The sequence below is a fragment of the Vombatus ursinus genome, unplaced genomic scaffold (assembly GCF_900497805.2).
Source record: "Vombatus ursinus unplaced genomic scaffold, bare-nosed wombat genome assembly UNPS02014841.1, whole genome shotgun sequence".
Classification (NCBI taxonomy): domain Eukaryota; kingdom Metazoa; phylum Chordata; class Mammalia; order Diprotodontia; family Vombatidae; genus Vombatus; species Vombatus ursinus.
The window spans coordinates 5631007-5655507 of NW_020954619.1; the positions used below are offsets into that span (position 1 = coordinate 5631007).

Here is a 24501-nt window from a genome sequence, read left to right on the forward strand (position 1 = left end):
AATAACACAGCAAAAACGCTATATATTGATCAGATAAGCTAAAACCTAAAAGGCTACTAAGTCAAGTTTTCACAAGTCATGAGAAAGGAACAATATAGGCATACCCACTAAGATATGTCTTGACCCAGATCAGAAAGAACTTAGGATAAAACAAAGTTTTCACCCAAACTCTTGGCAGCCATTTCACTTCTGCTAGGGACAGGATCCAAAAAAATCTGTAAAACTTCTGACAGAAATTTTCCAGAAATGGAAAAAATCATGCTTCTTAAGAATCTATTCTAATTTTCAAATCCAGTGCTTTTATATTATTCTTGACAAAGCTCATTTCTGTGATCAAGCAAAAATTATGGGTAACAATACCACCCATCCTATAAAACTGTGATGTCCAAGACTCCATACTGGCCCTTATCCATACCATGTTAGTGCAGTAATAAATGTTTACAGATGAACTATGTGCAAAGCCCTGTAGGAGATACAAAGACATGTAAGACTCTGTCCATCTTCTCCAGTTTATCTGGAAACTGATGAAGGAAACAAGATGAGTGAAATGTTCACAGGGAAAGTTGAAGTCATTCAGGACCACTTGATTGAAAGTCCATAGCTTGGGCCCTCCCCCATTGGTCAGGGAGCTCTTTAAGCATATTTTGCCAAGTCTGAATGTTTTCTCCTGGGAAAGTTACCATAGACAAACGAAAGAAAGGGAAAATATCTGACATTTCAAACAATCTGCGAGAACACAGATAGCAGCAGGTAATCTGCCTATTGCCTCAGCATTTCCTCTGGGACACCATATTGATCAAGAGATGTCCAGCTCTAACAGCCTCAGTGGAATTCTTGGTATGCACCACTTGTCCTGGTTCATTTTTTCTGCTTCTCCTTTTCTTTCAAAGAAAAGAAAGATAGCCCATTGAACAGGTCATGAACTAGCAAATGAGACAAGAAAATCATTTAAAAAATAATGGTTGTCTGATGAGTGTGGTGGAAGTTGTTGTTCATGCTCTACTCAGAAGGAGCCTTCATTAATAAGTTTTCATTAATGAGACCTGATACTAATAAACTCATAATGGGAAGGTTATTCTGACATGAAAGTGCTTCAGAGGTCTACTCCCCCTGGAAATTATAGATCAAATCTCTGTAATAGGACTGAAGCTCAATGCACTGTCTTTCCTTGAATTCAATTCAGAAGTCGAGAAACAGAAGAACCTTGGGGCATCCAACCAAACCTATTTTAATTGCCTCTGACAGCAAACTTATTTACCCCTGACCCAAAAACACTATAAGGACCTAAATCTGAAGGAAAAAAAGAGGCAAACATGTCATATAGCAGTCATTTGTAACAACATCTAAACAGGTGCCTCTGTAATTTGGGTAAGGCTGTTACAGAGAAAAGGAAAGGGGAAAAAGGGATAGAATCTCCAAAGGGAGATCAATGGATGACTGAAGTGCTGCTTTTCTCAGTAATGGCACAGGCTTTCTTCAAAGTGCCTTTGGGATCTACTGAGACTTAAAAGCTCTTGAGCATCTATGGCACAGCTGAGGAACCAAGTAGAGCCAGGGGTAGGACGACCATGCATTAGCTCCTGATTTGGGGGTTAGAGTATAGGGATAACATGTCTACTCTCATGGTAGATAATGGAGTATAGTGGCAATGAAGGGCCTGTATGCCACTGAAAACTTCCCCAAGTGCCATGTTTGTCATGGGCTCCTTGTGTCACTAACCTCTATCATGAAGAAGAGGCAAGATCTTGCTCATGCCTCTTCCAGTGCAGAGAAGCATCAACAACATGCTAATGCTACATTTTGATTAGGAAAGAACCTTATTTCACATACTGCCCCTGTTGTGAGACAGCTAAGTGGTGAGACTTGGATTCAGGAAGACCTGGATTCAAATCCCACCTCAGATACTTCCTAGCTATTCAACTGCCTAAGTCACTTAATTTCTCTCAGGCTTAGTTTCATCATCTATAAAATAAGGGGGTTGGTCTTGATGGCTAATCAGAATGAAGAAAAAAATCATAGAATCTCAGAGCAGGAAGGGACCTCAAAGACTAGTCTAACCTGCACTTAACTAAGAATCCCGTCTAGGATGTCCTGAGCAATAGTCACCCAAGCTTTGCTTAATGAACTGATCTGAGCTGGAACCCCCACTTCTTCAAGCATCCCATTCTATGTTTGGACACTAATTATTAGGAAATGTTGAGATGAAATCTATTTATAATTCCCATCTATTGTTCTTAGTTCTAACCTCTGTGGTCGAGCAAAACAATTCTAATACTTCTTATACATAACAGCTCTTCTTACATTTCACATGTAGCATGAGGGGTGGCATTGTAGACTATAGGAGTGTGTATGATGTGGCACCTGCACCACCACCCACTTCTGTCTCTCCAAGTTGGTTCACTACTCACAACCTGCACTCACACTAGAGTAGTGGGGCTGGACATTGGTGCAACCACATTTCTACTACTCATTCTCAGGGACCTAGGAAAAACTTGGGGTTAAGAAGGGGGGATACTGCTACTAAACACTGCAGCATCTAAGCCCTCACCAGTGTGCTCACCTTTTAAACAAGGTAGTCACAATGACACCATTGACTCTTAAGCATAAGATATTTTCTAAACCAGAAGGCAAAAAAAAGTCGTAACATAATATTTCAGCAGAAAGTAAAAGCAGAAATAATCAAGATACAACAGTATATATATATATATATATATATATATATATATATATATATATATATATATATACCTACATACATACATACATACATACATATGTGTATATAGCGTTGATGGGGGAGAGTCAGCACATACTTACAGAAACCTAGCAGTGAGAAACGTAAGGAAGGATACTCCTGAAAACTCAAACTGTAGATTGTAACAAAGAACAATATCTAACCAATCAATTCTCAAGAAAACAATGCCTCACTTCCCATCAACATAGCCCCCAGCAAAGCAGCTGAAAAGCCAATCTCAGCTCAAAGCAGCTGCCATTCTCTCCTGAATTCTATGTTCCCCTCTTTCGATGGTTTCTATAAGCAGTTTCTCTTATTACCTGTGTCTTCTGTCTCTGACTTTTTCTGACTACTTCTGTGCTCAACTTTTTCAGTCCCTGACACCTAATGCCTCAAATCAGGAGCTCCTCATGGGTTGTTGTGAACCATCTCTAACTCAGGCTGAGAAACCCAAATTCTCAGGTATGACACAAATACACAATATACAATTTGTCTGTAATCACCAAACAATTCTTCTATTTTTTTTCATTTTTTATGGTGTAATATCTCATTTTATTTTCAGATTATCTTCTATATGTAGCCCAATTTCAATTAATGGTTATAAGAACAAATTTTCATACAAGAAGGAGTTTTGATTTTCTTTCATTTGATGGAAGTGCAATGGAAGCAAGAAAGCTATCCACCTGCTTTAAAGATAAAGCATTGTGAAGAGTTTCTAGAAGGAAGATAGATGGTACCATGAAATATAATGCAAAGTCTGCTGCATTCTGTTTCAGGTCCACACTCCTTTATTTTCTTGTAAAATTAGTATTTTCTGAAACAACTTTACTTGCCTTCCTAGTTCATGGAAGGGAAGATTTTTTTTTTGTATATGTGAATTGGATCTGATACCATGGGTTTGAAAATGACTATATGCCTCATCATCACATTCACATTTTCTGGAGAATTTCCTTTTGTCTTCATTCTCTCTTGAAGCAAGTCTATAACCATACCCAGATGGTCAATTTTTGTCTTCTTCAGCCTTTGGCCCCCAAGCTAAAGTGTAACTCAATGTGAAAATGCTCTTTGGAGGACAGGATCTCATTTGTATGGATCTTCATAGAACATGACAACAATTTGAGTCATGTAATTGAGTTCTTTGACAACATTTATATAATCCATAGCATGCTGCCACTGATCATCTTTTGATTCATCACATAAGGCACTATAAAAAAGGATGAATAGTAAAGAGTGTACATGACTTTCACTGGTGAAATAAAATCTAGTAGGGACATGACATTCAGGGGACATGATATCTCTTTAATACAGAGGATAGAGCTTATTTACAGTGTCATCATCTTGTGTTCTCTGAAGATCTGATCGAATTTCTTAACTAGAGGAGTGCAGTAGCCTTTGGCAATCTCCAGTTTTTCAACTTTAGATATGCCATATTCCTGAGGGAAAACAATATCTGCTAATGCCTTTGAAAACCTGTACAAATCTATTGTATTTTCTAATTTCAAGGAGCCATTATGCTGAACATCTTATTTTATACAGTCATATATGTCAGGGATTTTACTGATGTTGTATTTTCCATTCTTTGTTTTAAAGTTCTTTTCCAAATTGGACCATCGGAGTAGCATTAGTTCTAATGTTTCATTATGATAAAGTCAGATGTCTGATGACTTGGGATCTTCATTTTTTGTCTGATTTGAGAAGTCAAACTTTGAATCAAGTAGTAAACTTTGTCACAGCTCTTCACAGAATTTTTAATTAATTGCATTGATTTGATAATAAAAATGCTCCCAGATGAAGGAAGCTTTTCATAGTCTTCAGGAGCAAAATCTCCATCTTTTTGAAGTATTTCATGAAGTCTTGCTTTCACACAACGCTGGTGACTGCTTAGGGAATCACTATCACTATCCAAAAATTCATTCGTATTTGCACTTTTTACTAGTCAGACAAGAATGGGGGTAAGCTCACCTTCTAGAACCAAAAGTGCCTTTGCAAAAGCTGCTGCAGTCATTTCGATTCATCCCTCATCAGAAGCATATATTTTGAGGTCATATCAGTAGTAAGTAAACCACAACCAGGAAATCCTGCATAGTCACCTTGTCCTCTAGGATACATACACCTGAAAGTTCTTCCACTTTCTTCAGACTGAACCCTTCCTGCAGGAGTTAATTTTCTCCCCATTTCAGAACCAAAAGTAAAGATGGCTCTTCTCTTCTATTGTCTTCTTCATCACTAGATGTTTTAGGACAACTATGAGGGAATAAGATTTGTTCCCAAAAAAATCACCATACATCTCCAATACAGTTTTTAATTGTTCAAGTTTTGATTTATTTTCTTCAATTCCAGAATCATTATTTTGTCCCAGTTCTATTAAAAGTTGTCAAGCAAGGTCCAACACTTCCTGTAATTGTTTTGGCTTTTTCAGTTTTAATTTCCATGTTTTGTATCCATCACAGTTTTCAAAAAAGACCAAAAAATGTTTGGTGTCTCACTTCCATTTTCATTTTCTGCTTTGGTGCCTGATCATGCCATGACATAACTGCTATAACACACCTAAGTTTCATCATAGTTCCAGCTGTTGTTGGTACAATTGGAATATCTTCAGGTTCTAATGGTACTGACCAGGTGATCTGAAATTGTGGAGCAAGCTCTCACATTATAATGTTGCCAAGTATTTTTGCATAGTCATCATGATATTTCACAGAATCCTTCACAAAACCGAAGGCATTAAAATCATAGACATCAGACTGTCCATTATCATGTAACAAATCAAAGCCACAAATCATTTGCTTAATTAAATGCCAGGCAGACTTTCCAAGCAATTAACTTCTCTCTAACATTGAAGATAACAGGATATCTGACTTCGCTCCCCTCAGTATCCCATTCTACTTTGCCATCAAGTACAGGGGATTTTCATGCTTCAGCATGGACATAATCTGAATCCATTGTGTATACCTTGACATCAGTGCCATCTGTAAGCATGATCTCCTCACAAATGTATAAGCCTGTTTTTCTCAGGCAGCTTTGCAAGAAGTGAACACTACTTCTGCTTCTGATGTTCCGAAAGAGCCTTTGGCTTCCACCTCCAGCAGAAGTTGGATAATAAATGTAAACATTGTGATCCTCAGGGCAGAAGAGTTTTCCTACAAATAGCTTTTGGAAAACTTCTCCGTTTATTTCTCCACAATCCTCCTCTTCGGTTAGATTTCATTGTTGGGGATTATTTGGATCACAGTTTAGAAATTGCATAACAAGGAAGTAAAATACCTTCAGTTTAAAGAATACTATAAACTTCTCTACTGCCTTATATGTGATATTGCATATTCAAGTCATTGATCACAAATGGGTTCCTGAGTTTTGCATAGATAACTGCTTTATCCAGTGGAAATCCTTTAGAATGGAAAGAAATAAGACAATCACGTAGCGGCCAGCTGTCTGTTGGTTCATTCAAAATAACATTCTCTTCAAATATCACTACTGTGACGTGTTTAAAAAAGGAGACACGTTCGAGTTTTTCCTTAGTTGGTTTTGATTTAGATTTTTTTTTTTTTTTTTTTTTTTTTTTTTTTTGCTATGGAACATATCCCAACCACTTTTTGCCTTTCTGGTGGAGAATCTTCTTCCTCATCTGCATGTCCATACAAGTGCTGAAAATCTCTAGGCTTGGCTGGATCTCCTAGCTCCTCTGTTTCTCCCTCTTCAGTCCCAACAAGGGATGTCATTTACTATTTCAGGTATAGACATGGTGAGAAAAACTAAATGATCTACATGTGAACAGTAGTTAATAGTCTCAGGGTAGTGCATTCTCCCAATATCTGGGTGACGCAAATTTCCTTTGCAGCTTGTTTCTGCTTACACAATCACTTGAAATTCTGATAAGAAAGTCAACAGCCAAGTTGCTCTTTTGTTCCCAGATATCATCTTCATTGTGGGCTCAGCTTCAAAACCACAAAATCATCTAGGTTTTCCTGGGTTGGAAGGGTGTTCTTTTACCTCCCCAAAGTGCTGCTGTTGTCCCACGGAGGAGAGCTAGCGGCTGCCGGTCCCATCCAGGTGGCTGGCCCCTGTTCCCCCTCCCCAACCCCGCGGCAGATGCGCGTGTCCCCAGGTGCTGCCTCCCGCCGACTCCAGCAGCCATCGAAGCCTGGGCGAGCAGCGGCTGCTGCCCACTTGCCCTTCACTGGTCCTACTTTTTCCCGCCCTCCCGTCCCCCAACCCTGGCTGTCAGTCTTACACGGGAAATCAAACAATTCTTTTATTTATAATTTCTCAGTATTTCCTTCAAAACTCTGAAAATAGCCATATGTAAATGACTTGATGGATCAGAAAGCACTATAGCCATCTTTTTTTAATTTTATTTTTTCAATGAGCGAAAATTTATTTCCCTCCCACCCCCCATTAGAAAAAAGGAAGGAAGGGGGCAGCTAGGTGGTGCAATGGATAGAGCACCGGCCCTGGAGCCAGGAGGACCTGAGTTCGAATTCGACCTCAGCCATGTAATACTCACTAGTTGTGTGACTCTGGACAAGTCACTTAACCCCAATTGCCTCACCAAACGGAAAAAAAAAAAAGGAAGGAAAGAAGACAAACAAAAAACAAATATGCATAGTCAAGTAAAACAAATTCTCCAGGAAAGATCCTTAAAAATGTATAGTCACTATCCTTGTGGTGGCAAAAAAACCTGGAAATTGTGGGGATGCCTATCAATTGGGGAATGGCTAAACAAATTGTGGTATATGATCGTGAAGGAAAATAGTTGTGCTATAAGAAATGATGAGCTGGATGATTTTAGAAAAACATGGGAAGATTTTCATGAAATAATGAAGAGCAAAACGAGCAGAACCAAGAGAATATTGCATACAGTAACAGCAATATTGTTTTAAGAACAACTTTGAGTGCCTAAGTAATTTTGACTATTACAAATACCCAAATTAACTACAAAGGATCTACAAAGGAAGAAGCTATCTGTATCCAGAGAAAGAACTGATCAATAGAAGTATGGATAGTATGATTTTACATTTGTGTGTATGCACACATGCACACGCACACACACACACACTCATATATACACATATACACAAATTTGTGGCTAATGGCAGTCATCTTTAGGGCAAGATGGGGGGGAGGGAAGTAGGAAAAAGAAAGTTACATGATAACTTTATTATATATTTAAAAGGAATAGTAAGTTGTACATAATAAATTTGGAGTTTCATGTGCAATCCTCTTTTCTATTCTACTTTGTTATGAAATGCTCATTTTATTTCTTTTAAGTTCAGAACTTAAAAAAGAAAATGGGACAAATTTCCATATTGATCATATCCAAAAAATTCTCATTTTATACTCCAAGTCCATTTTACTCTATCAGGAGATGGATAGCAGGCTTCATCATCAGGCCTCTGACATTATGGTTGATTGTTGTGTTTATCAGTGTTCTTAAATCTTTCAAAGTTGTTTGTCTTTATAATGCTGTTGTGGTTGTCACTGTAGCCATATATACCTCAGTCAATACTCTTGTTTCTCAGCTGCTTTCCACCAGGTCCTCTAAGTACAGTTACCTGAGGGACAATTTTCTGTCAGGTCCACAGATGTATCTCAAGTTGGTTTTCTCACACATATGCCCCTTTTTCTGCCCTTTTCAATAATTAAAATGTCCAGTACCAAAAAAGGCAGCATCTTTCCCATGGACTCATATCATTTCAGAGTTAAAAGGGAATTTCAGGGCCATCTGACCTGGCCTTTACTGAACTATGACTATGACTATACTCCACAAATGCTCATCATTCCTTTTCCTGAAGACCATAATGAAGATTTTCCACTTCCTCCTGAGGCAGTTCATAACTTCCCTGAGTCTATTATGTTCTCCACCCCCACCACTAGTCTTTTCTCTCCATCAGACATCCCCAGATCCTTCAAGAGATCCTGATATGGCAAATCTTACAAAGTCACCTTTATCTTTTCCCTTTTCAAGCTGATCTCCCTTTGTTGTTGTTGTTATTCTTGTTTTTGTTGTTTGTTATTTGTCCTTTGTTCTGGATGAGGACCAATGATGTCACAGCTGACTTGCAAGTGAATTAAGTAAGGGAGAGCTGTGCAAAGTCATCAGCCTCACTCTCTCCTCCAGAGTCAACAGAGAGGCAGAGGAAGGGCCTGCTATTTCTAGCTGACCTCAGAGTGTTCTATGTTTCTTTTTTTTTTTATTAGTGTTATTGCTGCTTGTTGTCTTTTGGTATATTAACAGTTTAATCAACGTGAATTGTATATGTTCTTGTACCCTGAGCCTACTTCAGGTGAAGGGTAGCTAGGTGGTGCAGTGGATAAAGTACCAGGCCTGAAGTCAAGAAGACTCATCTTCATAAGTTCAAATCTGGCCTCAGACACTTACTAGCTATGGACCCTGGGCAAGTCATTCAATTCTGTTTGCCTTGGTTTCCTTACCTGTAAAATGAGCTAGATAAGGAAATGGCAAACCACTGACAGCATCCAGGATGCCCTGCTCTCTTTCTCTCTCTCAATGGTGTCATCTATAGGGTCAAAGAATCTCAGAGTTGGAAGGGCCATCAGAGAATATCTGGTCCAACCTGTGCATGAACAAGAATCCAGTCTACAAAATTCCCCATACGAGATCATTAAGTGAGTAAGGATCCCACTCTCTCCTAAGGCAGCCCATTCTATTTGTGATAGACTTAATTGCTAAGAAGCTTTTTTTAAAACCTACATTTAGCTTGAATTTTCTTCTCTTTAACTCCCAAATAGTTCTGCCCTTTAGGACCATGCAGAACAAGTTCAATCCCTCTTCTTTGTGGTAACCCCTCAAATACTTGCAGATAATTACTGTATCTCTCCCAAGTCTTCTCTTTCACAAACTAAATATCCTCCTCCAAATTAAATCATCTCCTTTCTTTCAACTGATTCTTATATGGCATAAATCTCAGCAGCATGCTACAGCTAGTTCATACTGTCTCGTAAGAGCCAACTCTTAAATTTTCAGTGTATTTACATCTTGGAAATTGGCAAACATTACAAACCAAGGCTTGATTTATTGTTTTGTTGAATGTCTAGACTTCAGGAAGATCTGAGTTCAAATTCAGCCTCTGATGCTTTGTAGCTGTATAACCCTGGGCAAGTCATTGAACTTCTGTTTGCCTCAGTTTCCTCATCTGTAAAATAGGGATAATATTACCACCTATTTCCCGGGGTTGTTGTGAGGAGGTAAGGATTATAATAATTACAAAACAATTAGTTATTATTATCATCATAAAACTGTGAAGAGCTAATAATAAAGTGCTCAGCACATTTCCCAGCATATAGTAAGCACTATATAAATGTTAGCTATTATAATTATTAAGAAAGTGATGGAGAAAATGTTATTAATGTAGATTAAACTTAAAATTGTGTCCTGAATACATTCCCCCCACCCACCCAGAGAGCTGGTTGTTAAAACATTTACTAGCACACCCCTGGACATGATCCTAAAGCCCTTCACTATTCTGGTTTCCACGCTCTAAACATTTTCCAGATTTATCAGTGTCCTCCTAAAATGTATGAAGTCATCAGCCTCACTTTCTCCTCCAGAGCTGCCTGGGTCTAGTAGCAAGATATAGATCAGGATGACTGGAAATGGCCCTGGAAGGAGACAGCACAATATAGAGAAAGGAATGCCAGACTTGGAATCAGAAGACATAGGTTCATATCCTGACTTTGCCACTTGTTAGATACAGTTTGTGGTCAGGAGCAAGTCACTCGATTGTAAAACAAAAATAATTATGGTTGCATTGGTTCTTCATGGGAATTGCATCAAGGAATCTTTGAAAAGTTCTTTCTAAAAAAAAGGCTTTCTAGAAATACCAGCTATCCTCATTTTCATTATTTGACTGTCTGAAAATAGGGACCATTAACTGTGTTGAGCTATAGTCCCAGACATGAGACCAGAATTTCACAAGTGACTGTCAGATGGCATTTTCCTAGAAATCTCAAGGAGGACAGCACCATTTGACTCCTGTATTTTAGATAACAGGAGCTCTTGAGACTACTACAAGAGGAAGAAAGCCTCAAGGGTTCTTAAGTGAAACTTATCTGCCATGTGGAGATTATCTAGCTCTAGGCTTCCATTGACATATAATGTGATAGACATTGTGTCAAAGATCAATAAATGATTAAAGATAATAATAAGACAGAAATACTGACACATAGCTCTGATTATGACACAGGGTACTCATCCTGTCACAAATCTGGCAGACTGAATGATCAATAAGGAAACATGTCTAAAAATGAAAATCAGGCCAGGTAGACCAGTTTTAACAGATCACCAGCAGATTTAGCTTTTTGCTATCTCCAAAGTAGATCTTATTCCTTAAGGTGGGTAGTTTTTCTTTTTCTTTTAATTTTATTTATTTTATTTTGAATTTATAAAATAAAACAAGTACCTCCATAACATAGTAGAATAAAAAAAGATAATTGTATGTGAAACTGCAAATCTATTATGTACTTGCTATTCCTTTTAAATATATAATAAAGTCATTCTGTAAATTTACTTTTTTCTTCCCTCACCCATTCCACCCTAGAGATGGCTACCGTTAGACACAAAAGTGTGTGTATATGTATGTGTGTGTGTGTGTGTGTGTGTGTGTGTGTACACATATATGTAAAATCATTCTAGGGCAGCTAGATGGTGCAGTGGATAAACCTCCAGACTTGGAGTCAAGAGGACCTGAGTTCAAATCTGGTCTCAGACACTTGACACTTACTAGCTATGTGACCCTGGGTAAGTCACTTAACCCTGATTGCCTCACCAAACAGCAAAAAAATAAAAAATAAAAATAAATCATTCTATACATATTTCTATTTATCAGTTCTTTCTCTGGATGCAGGTAGCATCATCCTTTGTAGTTAATTTAGGTATTTATAATAGTCAAAATGACTTAGTCACTCAAAGTTGTTCTTAAAACAATATTGTTGTTACTGGATGCAAAGTTCTCTGGGTTCTGCTCAATTCACTCTTCATTATTTCATGCAAGTCTTCTCATGTTTTTCTAAAACCAATAAGCTCATCACTTCTCATAGCATAGTAGTATTCCATCACAATCATATACCACAATTTGCCCTTAGGCTGTGGGAGAATGGAACTCTCCTAGTTCCCAAGAAAAGTGGTTTCTTGACAATGGTTTTACCAGAATGTTTGACTCAACATTAGATCAACATTTATTATCCCATCCTTCCTAGTGACTGGAAGCTCCATGAGGAAAAGGACTGGATCTTATCTAAAGGTGTTTGAATTATAGAATTATAGAATGTCCAAGTTGGAAGAGATCTTGGAGGTCATCTAGTCTAACCAGTACCTTCCAAATTCACAGTCTTTCCTTGGCCCTACTGTCCTATCCAGCAACTATCTTTCTTTTCTGTCTCAGTGCTAAACTTCCTGAAAAAGCTATCTACACCCAAAGCCTCCTTATATTACTATTGAGCATCTTCTCAACAACTTGTAATTTGGCTTTCATCCTGACTCCTGAAATTGTTTTCTCAAAGCTTAATAAATAACTATTAATCACAACATTAATGGCATTTTTCATCCTTCATCCTCCTTGACCTCTCTACTACATTTAATACTGTTGACTCAGTATTACTAATGTAAATAGGATTGAATTCAGACCCTCTTCTAATCAGACCTACATTATCTAATTACTTCATTGATTTCCCTTTCCAAGTGGGACTCTACACAGGAATTATATGAACCATCTTCTTCCTTTTCCAAGGAAAACCATATATCAAAAATCTGCAGGGGGTGAGGGGGGTTGTCCTTTCTTTATATCTACATGCTTACTATAGTTCCTTGCACATAGGAGGTGCTTAATAAATGCTTGTTGGCTTATTGACTTATCTCTCTAGAAAGTAGAATACCCAAACTCTTTAACTCAGGAACTCTTGAACTTGGAAGCAATTCCTGAAGCTAGTGCTTCCCAGGAAATCTCCCTTCTCTAACAGAAGGTTAGATTCTAGAATTGTGCTTCCTTGAGAATTCAAAGTCCCCTCGCTTTATACAGGATGTTGGGGTTTAGGAAAAATGACTTTGAACTCCTTTCTCAGGCTACATACAAACTCATGTTTCACATCATTATGTGCTTCTGATATGTCACCATCTTGCATATAAGAGGAGAGGAGATTTCTTTCATCACCTCCATCTACTTGACGTACCCTGGAAGCAGCCACAACAGAAATGAGAGCAAGTCTACAAGAGATGAGAGTTTCAGAGAGTATGATCATTCTTCTCTTATGGGCCACAGAGGGAGAGTCAGTTTCTTCAGTTAGCCAAATTCCTTGTATCCCATCAATTTAATTTGGGGACTCTTCAATTTGATGAGAGACTGACAATGGCCTGGGCCTTGTAATTTCTGTCCCCTTCTTTTTAATTAAGTTGTCTAAAAGTTTATCCATTCCACTATTTTTTTTTCAAAGAATTAGCCATAGTTACCACTCCAAAGGGTTTTTTGGTTATTTATTTCCAATTTATCTATTTCTCTTTTAATTTTTAATATCTCCTCTTTTATGCTTATTTTGTAGTTTTTGTTCATATTCTATTTTTATGCACATTCAGTTTATTAATTCTCTTATTTTCTACTTTGTTAATATATGTTTTTAGTAATATAACTTTCACCCCAAAATTGTTTTTATCCCAGAAATTTTGCTATGTTGTTTCATCATTACGATTTTTTCTCATATAATTATTGTTTCTATGATTTGTTGTTTTGACCCTGTAAGTATGTATTTACTATTTTTGCCTTTTTACATTTATTTGTAACATTTGTGCTCTAATACTTGGTCAATTTTTGTAAAAGTTCCACGTGGTGCTTAGAAATATGTATATTCTTTAATAGTTCTTTTTAAAACATGCCATAAGTCTTTTAGCTCTGGTTTCTCCAGCAATTTGTTCAATTCTATTTTTTCATTTTTGTTTATATTTTTGCTAGACTTGACCAGAGGGACATTATAGTTTCCTATTATTATTTATCACTGTCTATGTCTTCCTATAATTCAAGTTAAGTTTTCTTTTATGAATTTAGGTGCAAAGACATTTGGAGCACATAAATTTAACATTGATATTGGTTTGTTTTCTATGGCTCCTTTTAGCATAATGTAATTTCTTTTTTTTTGTTTTTTGGCTAGGCAATGGAGTTAAGTGACTTGCCCAGGGTCATACAGCTGGTAAGTGTCAAGTGTCTGAGGCCAGATTTGAACTCAGGTCCTCCTGACTCCAAGGCCGGAGCTCTATCCACTGCGCCACCTAGCTGCCCCTGTAATTTCCTTTTAATCTCTATTTATGTTGTGAATTTTTGCTTTTGTTTTGTCTGATAGCATGATTGCTGCTATTGCTTTTTGGACTCATGTGACACATAGAAAATTTTGTACCGGCCTTTCATTTTTATTCTGTAAATGTTTTGTTTCTTTAGATGTATTTCTTATAAGCAACAGATTGTGAGGTTTTATTTTCTTATACAATGTGTAACTCATTAAATTGTTTAATCCATTCACATTAAAGGCATGAGAGTTAGGTTTTATTTTCAGCCAGTTGTCTCTAATACTCCTTTTTTCCCTCAAATTAGAACCTTCCCCTTTAGTACTTTGTCTCTTCACCTATTTTTGCATAATCCAATTTAAGGCAATCCTATTCCAAGAGGTTCTCTTCCCCTCACCCTCAAGCCCTGTCCTCCTATTTGTCACCACTTTCCCTAGTTTGGGAATTTCACTTAATTTATTAATTCTTCTTCATTTTACCTAGTTACATAATTCTTCCTCAATTTTTTTCTTTTAATTAAATAAGGAAGTAAAAATCTCCTTCCACTCCTCTTCTTCAATTTATTTTGTTTGTTAAAGTATTAAAAAAATTTTCAGCACATTTTTCTAAAAAAAGATTTCTTTCATTCTCTTCATTAATATTCTTCCTTACTATCTATTCCAAGCCTCTATTCTTTGGTTTGTCTTTATATTTATCACTTCTTTAGTGTCTGTGTTCCTCATGGATTAAAGTTTCTAAAGTATCTATTTTGAGTTCCCTCTTCTAAACAATTTCTATGTTGTTGTTTTGTAGATCTTGACCTCTATCATTTATTTCTGTTGTGCCTCACTCTTGGAAAAAAAACAATTCCTGAAGGAGATAGAGAGGGCAGAAATATTTCCTCATGATGGAAATTTTTCTATGCTTCAGATGATACAATTCATTTCCACCCCTTGCTCTCCCCCATGATCATTTTCTTTTCCATTTGTCATGAAATTTCTTCTCTAGGTCCACAGACTCCCACCCTTCTGGATATCAATTGCCTCCAGGAGCTCTGATTCCCTCCCCTCTTAAAGTGGGATGCTGTCCATGGAGGCACAACATTTTCAGAGATGGTGGTCTCTCTGAATACCAAATCCTTGCAAGTTATAACTATTGTAATGTCTTTATCTCCCATTATAAAATATCTCTCTTCTCTAAGTAAGTATTCTTCAGTGGGACCACGACACCACCACCCATGATTCAAGATCTCTACTTTCTTTCTTGTTTCAGTCTTTTTCTTTGCCACCCTACTCATTCTCTCGTAGCCTCTCTTCTTCCTAAGTTTCCAAAAGCTATTTTCCCTTCATTGTTTCTTGTTGACTTGATTAGGGTATATTTCTCTCTCCCATTCTGAGTTTGATCACACACACAAACACATACACACACACACACACACACACACACACATATGATTCACCTGTAGGTAGGATGTTATGAGACTTAATCCATATTGTTTCAGGCTTGCTCCTCCACCATCACTTCTATTTAAGTGCCACCTTTTCTCCATATATACTTTTAGAAATTAACCTCTCAATGATCCTGCTGTTGTCATTTTGTTATTTTTTTACCCCATAACTGTTTTTTCTAGGTTTTTTTGTGTGTGGGGGGTTGTAATACTACTTTTCCTTGGTAGCTGTGTTTTTTTACTTTTCTTGTGCTTCTGATATCTGAGATGTTTTTAAAATTTTTAACATTTGTTTGTTGTTGCTATTGTTGTTTTGGGGTAGGAATACTTCATATGGCTTTATTGAATGCCAATCTTTTTTTCATGGATGATCAGGCTTAAGTTTTCTGGGTATGTTACTTTGGGTTGCATCTTAAGCTCCCTCACTTTTTGAAATACATTATTCCATTCCCTTCTGCAATTTTTGCTAAGGGTAGAAAGTCTTGTGTCATTCAAATTCTCTTTCCTTTATATTTAAGGGTCTTTTTTATGGACACTTGTTAAACTTGTCGTTTGTCATTGGAATTGTTACGTTTCTCTACTATTTATCTTGGACTTTGCAGCATAGGTTGTTTTATTGTTTATTTTGGTTTGGTTTTGGGGGTTTTTTTGGAGGTGATCTATGGATTCTTTAAATAGGTACTTTGTTTTCTGTATGTAGAAGTTCCAGGCAGTTTTCTTACACTATTTCTTTTCAGGTTATTTTCACTTGTCCGTTCTTCAGGGAGACCTATGATCTTTAAATTGTCTTTACTCAGTTTGCCTTCAAGATCAATATTTTCTGCTTGTATAGTGATCATATGGGTTTTTTTTTAATTATTGTTTTTTGTTTCTCTTATTCCAGATAGTCCTTTACTTTCACATATTTGTAATTTCAATAAGTTGTTCTCTCTTTTGCTTCTTGGAGAAACTCACTACTATGGATTCATGTTTTTCTATTCTGCCAATTAGTTCCACTGTGCATGCAATAAATTCTGCTTTCCTGATTCTTATTTCTCTCTTGAATCATTCAGACACATCTCAATATGGCTCGATGCTCTCAAGAGAAACCAGAGTCCTCTGCCTCACCAAGTATTTCTTCAAAATCCTTTGTCTTGAAATATTTATCCAGAGATGGTTGGGCTCATTTAACTCTCCTGGTAGCTATCTTTTTTCTATACTAATATCTTCCCCACCAATTAATCTACTTGTGCTCAGGTTTTTTAACTGAGTTTTCTTCCCCTTGAGACCTATGTTAATTTTATTCTTTCTTCTTTATATTCCCCTATCATTTACTTTCAGACTTTTTCCCTTTCGATGGTGGTTTCTCCTAGAACTGGATCTCAAAGCTATTTTCTGTCTTTTCCCAAACTAGGAGATTTACTTTTGACCAGCCTCAATTCCTGCCCCCCTGACTACTTAAGGGGAAAAACTAACCCCAGCTAAATGCCAATTTCATTTCCTTCAGGTCTGGTGCAACTCCACATGTGTTGGTGCTCTGCCTCAGTTTCCTCTGTTATTTATTTCAATAGCTGAGTGCTGTTATAGTAGCATATTGTAGCCCCAGACAAAGCTCGCCTCTTTCCTATACCTTTATTTCCTCTGCAATGGAACAGGGCAAGGATGAAGATGGAGTTGGTGGACAGAGTTGTGTTCTCTTTGCTGACATAAAATGGTAAGGTTAGGGTCAAGGTGTGCTATCAGAGACTACAGGATATTCTTGAGTGGATCTCAGAGCACAAGGTGTGGGTCACATTTTGCCACCCTGCTAGAGCATGGAGCTGGTAAAAGAGGGAGAACTGAATAATTGCATTAGGAATTATCTCTAGAGAATAGGGATTAACCTGGTCTGGTGTTAATTCATCAGGCTCCTTATCTCCTTAGGCTTAGTGACTTGGCCTGCAGAGACAGCTGTAATTACTTTTCCTCTTGCACATTATTTTATTTGAGGGGGGTTTTAGAGTCCCAGAGGATAGGAGAAAATGTCTACTTAGTCTATCTTGTTGGTCATGTCCCACACCCTGTGATTTTGCCTGATTAATTGAGAACCTTCTCAATTAGATCAAGGACTACTCTGACCCACTCCCCCTGGCTAAACAGTCTTTCTTCTTTTGGTTTAGGTTACACAGTGCACTCTCTTGGTTCTTTTCCTACTACTTTTACCAGTCCTTCTCTGTCTCCTTTTCTTGCTGCTCATCTTCTTCCTATTTAAGATAGGTAGTCCAGCCACTCTGATGAAAACATAATAAGGTCACCAGTGACCTACTAATTGACAAATCCGATGGTCTCTTCTCATTCTTCCTCCCTATCAATGTGTCACACTCATTATATCCCAAACTGGCCTTGTCTTCCTCCAAAAACCTGCCCATCTTTCTCACCTTGTTAGCAATGTCCAGGGCACCATCATTCTCTCAGTCACCTTCAACCAAAGTTTTATAACCATCTTTGGTTCTTTCCTCTCCATTATCTCCCACAACCAATTACAAAGGACTACCATTTCTGTCTCTGCATTATCTCTCATACCTATTCCCACCATCCTCTCTAATCCGGTCCCTCATTACCTCTCATCTAGCTTAAGGTATGTGTGGGCTGTTCAAAGAGGACTAGCATCTCTGGTGTGAGAGCTTGCCGAGCATTTTTCAGGGTTGCACATATACCTTTAGTGTCTATCTGGCACTCAACTCTCACCTGTGGATCCAAAAAGCTCTTGCATGTGCAGTGGCCACACTCCAGTAAACCATCTCGACAGATGGGCTAAACCAGGTTGAAGGTAACCAACAGGCCTCAAACCCATTGATGAGTTAGGAAAAGGTCTACCCAAGTATGTGAAGACTTCCCCCAGAGGGATGGGTGAATGAGAACAATTTGTTCCAACAGCCATGAAGGTGACTGAAGAAGTGCTATGGAGCACTTAGAGCTTAGTCAGACATTGAAGATGCCAAGATCACTCATTGCATCCTGGGCCATGACCAGTCATCTTGACTTTTGTCTTGTCACTAGACTTCAATGACTCAGAAAGAGAGTAAAGATGATGACTTTGTGCAACTTCGCCTCACTTAAATCCAATTCACCCATGAGTCAAGACATCAACCCATGATGTCATTGATCCTCTTCAAAAACAAGGTCAAATCACAACAATTAGTCTTAAACCATCTCCTGTTTTTCTTGTTCCTATTCTCCTCACTCCAATCTATCCTTCACTCTGCTACTAGAATATTATTCCTAATGTATTGAGGTTCCTAGGTGGTACAGTGGATAGTGTGGTGGACTTGAAGTCAGGAAGACCTGAGGTCGCTGAAAGTGGCTTATCTTTAAATGGAGCCTATGGAATTGCTATCATCCAAGAGTGGAATCAAAAAGCTCTGCATGGGCAACATCCACATAAACTCAACCAATATGTCAACAAAGTAGAATTGAACAATGGTTGAGTAATGCATGGAAATGGAAGAGTTTATTATAGCAATTCAGGATCAGGCCATTGCTAAGAGAAATTTCAGAAAAGTTATCTTTAAAGAGCCTCACCTTATTGATTGATACCGATGTTTCAGTGAAATTATGCCACCTATAATTTTAAGTTGAAAAAAAATTAGTACATAGAAGATAACTAGAAAGAAACCTCTCCTTAATTCTAGTACATTCCTTTTGTTTATTTTCTCCAATTTATCCTGTATATATCTTGTGTGTGTGTGTGTGTGTGTGTGTGTTTGCATGTTGTCTCTCCCATTAGGCTATGAGCTCATTGAGAGCAGGGACTGTTTTTTCCTGTTCTTTGTATCCTCAGTGCTTAGAATATTGACTATCAAACAGAAGGTGCTTAATAAATTTTTATTAACTTACTGACATGATCAAGTGGCTAAAATTATATACCAGGGGACAGAACCAAGATAGCAGGATGAAGCCAGCATTGGTGCTTAGCTCTCCCAGGGATTTATACTAGTAATCCATGACTGGTTCAATGTTAGGAAAACTATAAGAATCATTGACCATATCATTAACAAAAAATAACAAAAATCATATGACTATATCAATAGATGCAGAAAAATCTCTAACAAAATACAACACCCATTCCTATTAAAAGCACTGGAAAGCATAGGAGTAAAGGAAGCTTTTCTTAAAATAATAAATAGTATCTATCTAAAAACCAAGAGCAAGCATTATCTGTAATGAGGATAAACTAAGAGCCTTTCTAATAAGATCAAAGGTGAAGCAGGAATGTCAACTATCAATATTATTATTCAATGTTGTACTAGAAATGCTAGCTATAGCAATAAGACAAGAAAAGAAATTGAAAGAATAAACATAGGCAATGTGGAAACAAAATTAACATTTTTGGCAGATGACATAATGATATACTTAGAGAACCCAGAATAGTCAATTTAAAAACTGGTTAAAACAACTAAAATTATATGCCATAAACTCACTATCATTTATAAATGAACAGATGACAAGCCCATGCTGCAAATACTAACCCTCAAATACCCTTAAGATTTTAGCAAATAAAACCTGATGGAAATAGACCAATACATGTCATCCCTAACATCTTTTCTGCAGCTGGAGTTGTCCTTAAAATGCTTTCGAGGGGTCCTCAGAAGATGAGCTGGCATCCCAATACTCTCATTCAATTACAAAAAGCAGTAACTTTATGCATTTGCACAACAGTATACGAACATTAAATATAAAAGAACAATAGCAGAATATCAACTGTTCTGAAACTATTTCCAATTAGACTCCATTCCAAAAAAATGTGATCAATAAGATAATAGTGATTTGCATATCATGTATATGTAATATCTTTTCTCCTTCATTCAAATGGAAGCTCTGTGAGAGCAGGTAGAGTTTGTTTTTTGTCTTTGTATCTCCAGAGCATACAAAGAAGGTGTTTGACATGGTGGACAGAGAAATGACCTCAAAACCAGAAAAAACAAATGGGTTTAAGCCTCACCTCTGACACAGACTAGTTGTGTGACCCTGGACAAGTCACTGAATCTCTCAGTATTCTAGGGAATTCTCTGAAATAAGTCATAGAGAAGGTGTCAGCCTACATTCATAAAGAAAGAAGCTTCCTCACCCAGAAGTACCCTTTATTAACAAAATCATAAGTCCAGGATCCATCCTTATCCCCCATGGTTAACACAGTATTGGCTCATATTAGGTACTTCATAAATGCTTATTAGTTAATAATAATTAACATTTAAGTAGCACAATTAAATTTGCAAGTTGCTTTATATGCATTATTTCATTGGATCTTCACAATGACTCTGTGAAATAGCTGCTGTTATTATCCTTACTTTACCAATAGATAATAAAGAAACAAGCTTAGAGAGATCATGCGCCTGACTCAAGGTCACACAGCTAATAAATATCTGTGGTGGGATTTGAACCCACTAACTCCAAATCCAGGTTTTCCTAACTCCAAATCCAGGGCTTAATCCATTATACCATATTGCCTTTCAATTAATAAATCTTATGTGTAAAAAATAAATACATACATGAATGAATAAATGGATAGATGGATGGATGAATAAAGAAATGAATAAAGAAAGACAGAGAGAGACAGAGAGAGGAGAAAGAGAAAGGCAGGAAGGAAAGAAGAAAGGAAGGCAGGAAGGAAGGAAGGTAGGAAGGAAGGAAGGAAGGAAGGAAAGAAGGAAGGAAGGAAGGAAGGAAGGAAGGAAGGAAGGAAGGAAGGAAGGAGGGAAGGAAAGAAGGAAGGAAGGAAGGAAAGCAGGCTGATTAGGTTCTTCCTTGATAAGATTCATTCTTGTCCTGGGAAATTAATTTGTTATCCTCTTTCCTAATCAATATCTGTGGCATAATAATAGCTAGCATTTATACAGCACTTCAAAGCTTACAAAGTATTATACATGTTACCTGAATTGACTTGATGTGAAAATGAATCCATCAAAATTGCTTGTCTCAGTAAGTCACATACAATTAGCCCTTGAGCAATACGACCTTCAAAAGGCAGTATATTTTCTACCGTCCTGCCCATGGGGAACAGTATCCAAGTCCAATCAAGCATTCCTTTTACTAGATGGATGTTATTTCACCTTCTAGTCTACCTTTGCCTGTATCCTCTTTAGGGAGGGCATATTTACCTGTCAAAGACTCTTTGGTCACACAACTCTCTGCCTGCCCTGGAGCTCCATTCTAGTAATATTAGCCACCAATAGACAACCCCCCAACCCCTACCTCCACTCTCGATTGTGCCACCTATATCAATCTTAAATTCTTAGAGTGGGGGAAGTTCCTTGCAGCTTTCTATTATGGTTGCAGGCTGATGAAGTAGGTCCAAGAAGGTCACACTCTGTCAACATGCAATCGGCTAATGACTTGATAAATAGACTCTGAGCCATAAATCATGATCTTTTAACCTAGAGGCAGCAGCTACTGCTGCTGTTGCCACCATTCCATCTATGCAGGCCAGTTTCAAGTAAGATTTACTCTATATCATTCTATGATGCTTGTAAGTGCCAGACTTTTCATGACCCTAAACCTCTGCTTTTTATTCTGAGAACTGCTCAGAACTTCAGAAAGCTTCCTGACTATTTGACACATTTTCTGCCTGGACTTACTTAATCTGCTCCTATGAGAAGCTGTTCTGGGGAATGGGAATGGAACTAGTAATCCTCAGGAAAAAATATGGATATTGTGATGATGTTCTCAGGATAGAGAAACAAACAGGCATTATGAGGGAGTCTCCCTCATGAAGCTGTTTGAGGAGCTACATTTGTATTACTAACCAGGAAGAGACTGACCTTCACAATCTCTTAATTACAGAAAGTCAAGTGTCTCTAGGAAAGAAGAAGGCAAACAAGCATTTATTGTTTAATATGTTCCAGACATTGTGATAATTGCTGAGCTTACAAATACAAGTAGAAACAAAGACAGTGCCTGACCTCGAGTATCTTACATTCTAATAAAAGACAACAGACAAAATGAAGATAAGGGGTGGGGGGAGGTACCTACCTAGCACAGAGTATGGTTTTGAAGTCTAGAAGCCAGAAACAATTCTGAGGAGAGAATGAAGTTTGACCTGGGCTCCTCCACAAAATGGAGGCTCTTGGAGGAACTCACCAATGGCAGAGAGGGCCAGACCTTACAAGAGGGGTGGGGGTCACAAAGAGTCAGAAATGACTGAAAAACAACCGAACAACAATAGGAAGGGCTGGTTAATTGTTGTTATGAGGTGAAAAGGCCCCAGGTGCTGAGGGAAGTTCGAGGATGAGACAGAATGAATTGGAAGTTTGGGAGCTCGGAACAGAGCCAGGATGTATCTCTATAGCATATTTCCACTGTCCTCTTAGCAGAGATGAAAATTCCTTTCATTCTTCAGAATAAAGGCCAAAGCAAGACTTATCACTTGTTAAGGTTTTTCAGTGGGATGCATGATAGTCAAAAAACATTTTCTATGCTTTAGGGGACCTTTCTGAAAGTTGTAGGGCTCCTTTGTGACAGGTCGCCTCTGCTGTGGACCTGCTTCCTCCTCTTACTTCATATGCCCATTCTGCACTTTCTTAGAAATATGTTTATACAGTTGGTGGTCTTCACTAAATAATAGTAAATTCACCATGCCCATACCATTAGAGATGAGAAATCAGTTAAATATATCTAAATGATATATCTCTATAAAATTGCCTCCCCCCTAAAAAGCTCATGACCTTTGTCAAACTAACTTGTTGTAGAGATAATGGGACCTCAGTCATTCTACACATTGATTAGTAGGAATGAAAAGGAACTGGTAAAACTGAGTGTGTCAAGTCTGAGAGCAGACTCTCCTGATGACCATTGGCTGCTGCCCTTCTTTTCCCCCTTTCCAAGGGGGAAAGATCATCAGCACCCCCAAGTTTCCACCAACCTCTCTGATTATATCCTTCCCTTATAATGCTATCCTACTATCATAGAGTGTCTCATTTTAGGTCTGGAACCTTCTCTTGTATGATAGTGTTTCCTTCACTCCACATTGCACCTGCTGCTCTGTCTGGTTTCAATTCCATGGAATAAGGTGCCCTGGGTACCCCTGCCCAGTGTCTCCCCTGCCCCTCTTTCCTGCCTCCTTTTGTGTGTTGTCAGTCTCTTTTGACTGTAAGCTCCTGGAAGGCAGGACTATCTTTCTTCCTATTAATTATATCCCCATAACAGCACAGCGCCTAGCACATAGTAGGCACTTTATAAATATTTATTAGATTGGATTGGATTGGGGTTAAATGAACCATAATCAAGCCTTTCTGCTTATAAATTTTGAGAAAACAGAGAAAGGAAGAGTTATGATATGTTACTAGAGCAAAGTGGAACAAAGGCCACTAGCTTTCTCAGTAAACACTATAGTTACATGCACTGTTTCACTCAACTCTTTATCCATTCAAGGAAATAGAATCATCAGAATAATTGCCTACCTAAGGGTGCATTACAGACCTACAAGCTAAAATGGGTTAATCACTCTAAGTTAGATAATAGTTGAACTGTGGTTCTTAAAGGAGATAGCTAATGAGAGAATAGTCCAGAAAAGAGTTCAGATAATAGACAAAAGAGCAGACGTCATGTTAGCCCAGCCACCCGTTAACCTTCTGTGAATAGCCTTCAGAAAAGAGTTTGATAACATTGGCCAAGAATGATGAGAAGAAATATATCTCTTTCCTATACAAAAGAGACATGCTAACCACATAGTCTCCCAGAGTAGCAGACTTTTTTGAAGATAACACATCAGCTGAAGGCTATATTGGAGGCATAGTAAGGAGCTTTAAGAGATATAGCCCTTCCCTGCAGAAGAAAGATTTATCACACCTGCTTTCTACCTCTGATCAAAAGTGAAAATGATTAAAAGAAAGAGCTAACAAAGATTATATACTCCTCTACAAGAGAGAGGCTTACTAGCCACAGCATCCCTAGTGGATGTTGGATACAGAGCATCAAGTCACCATGATGAAATCTGGATAGCTGAAGACTAGCAAAGGGCTGGATAGAGAAGTAGAAGTAAAGTGACGACCAGTGGAGAAAATATGAGATACAACATTAAATTGGGATCAGGTTTACCGGAGAAGC

General features: G+C 37.8%; 1 pseudogene; it reads right to left on the reverse strand.

Annotated features, from left to right (window-relative positions):
* Positions 1-3571: 3571 nt before the first annotated feature.
* On the reverse strand, positions 3572-6472 carry LOC114026562 (annotated as a pseudogene).
* Between the last annotated feature and the right edge of the window lie 18029 nt (positions 6473-24501).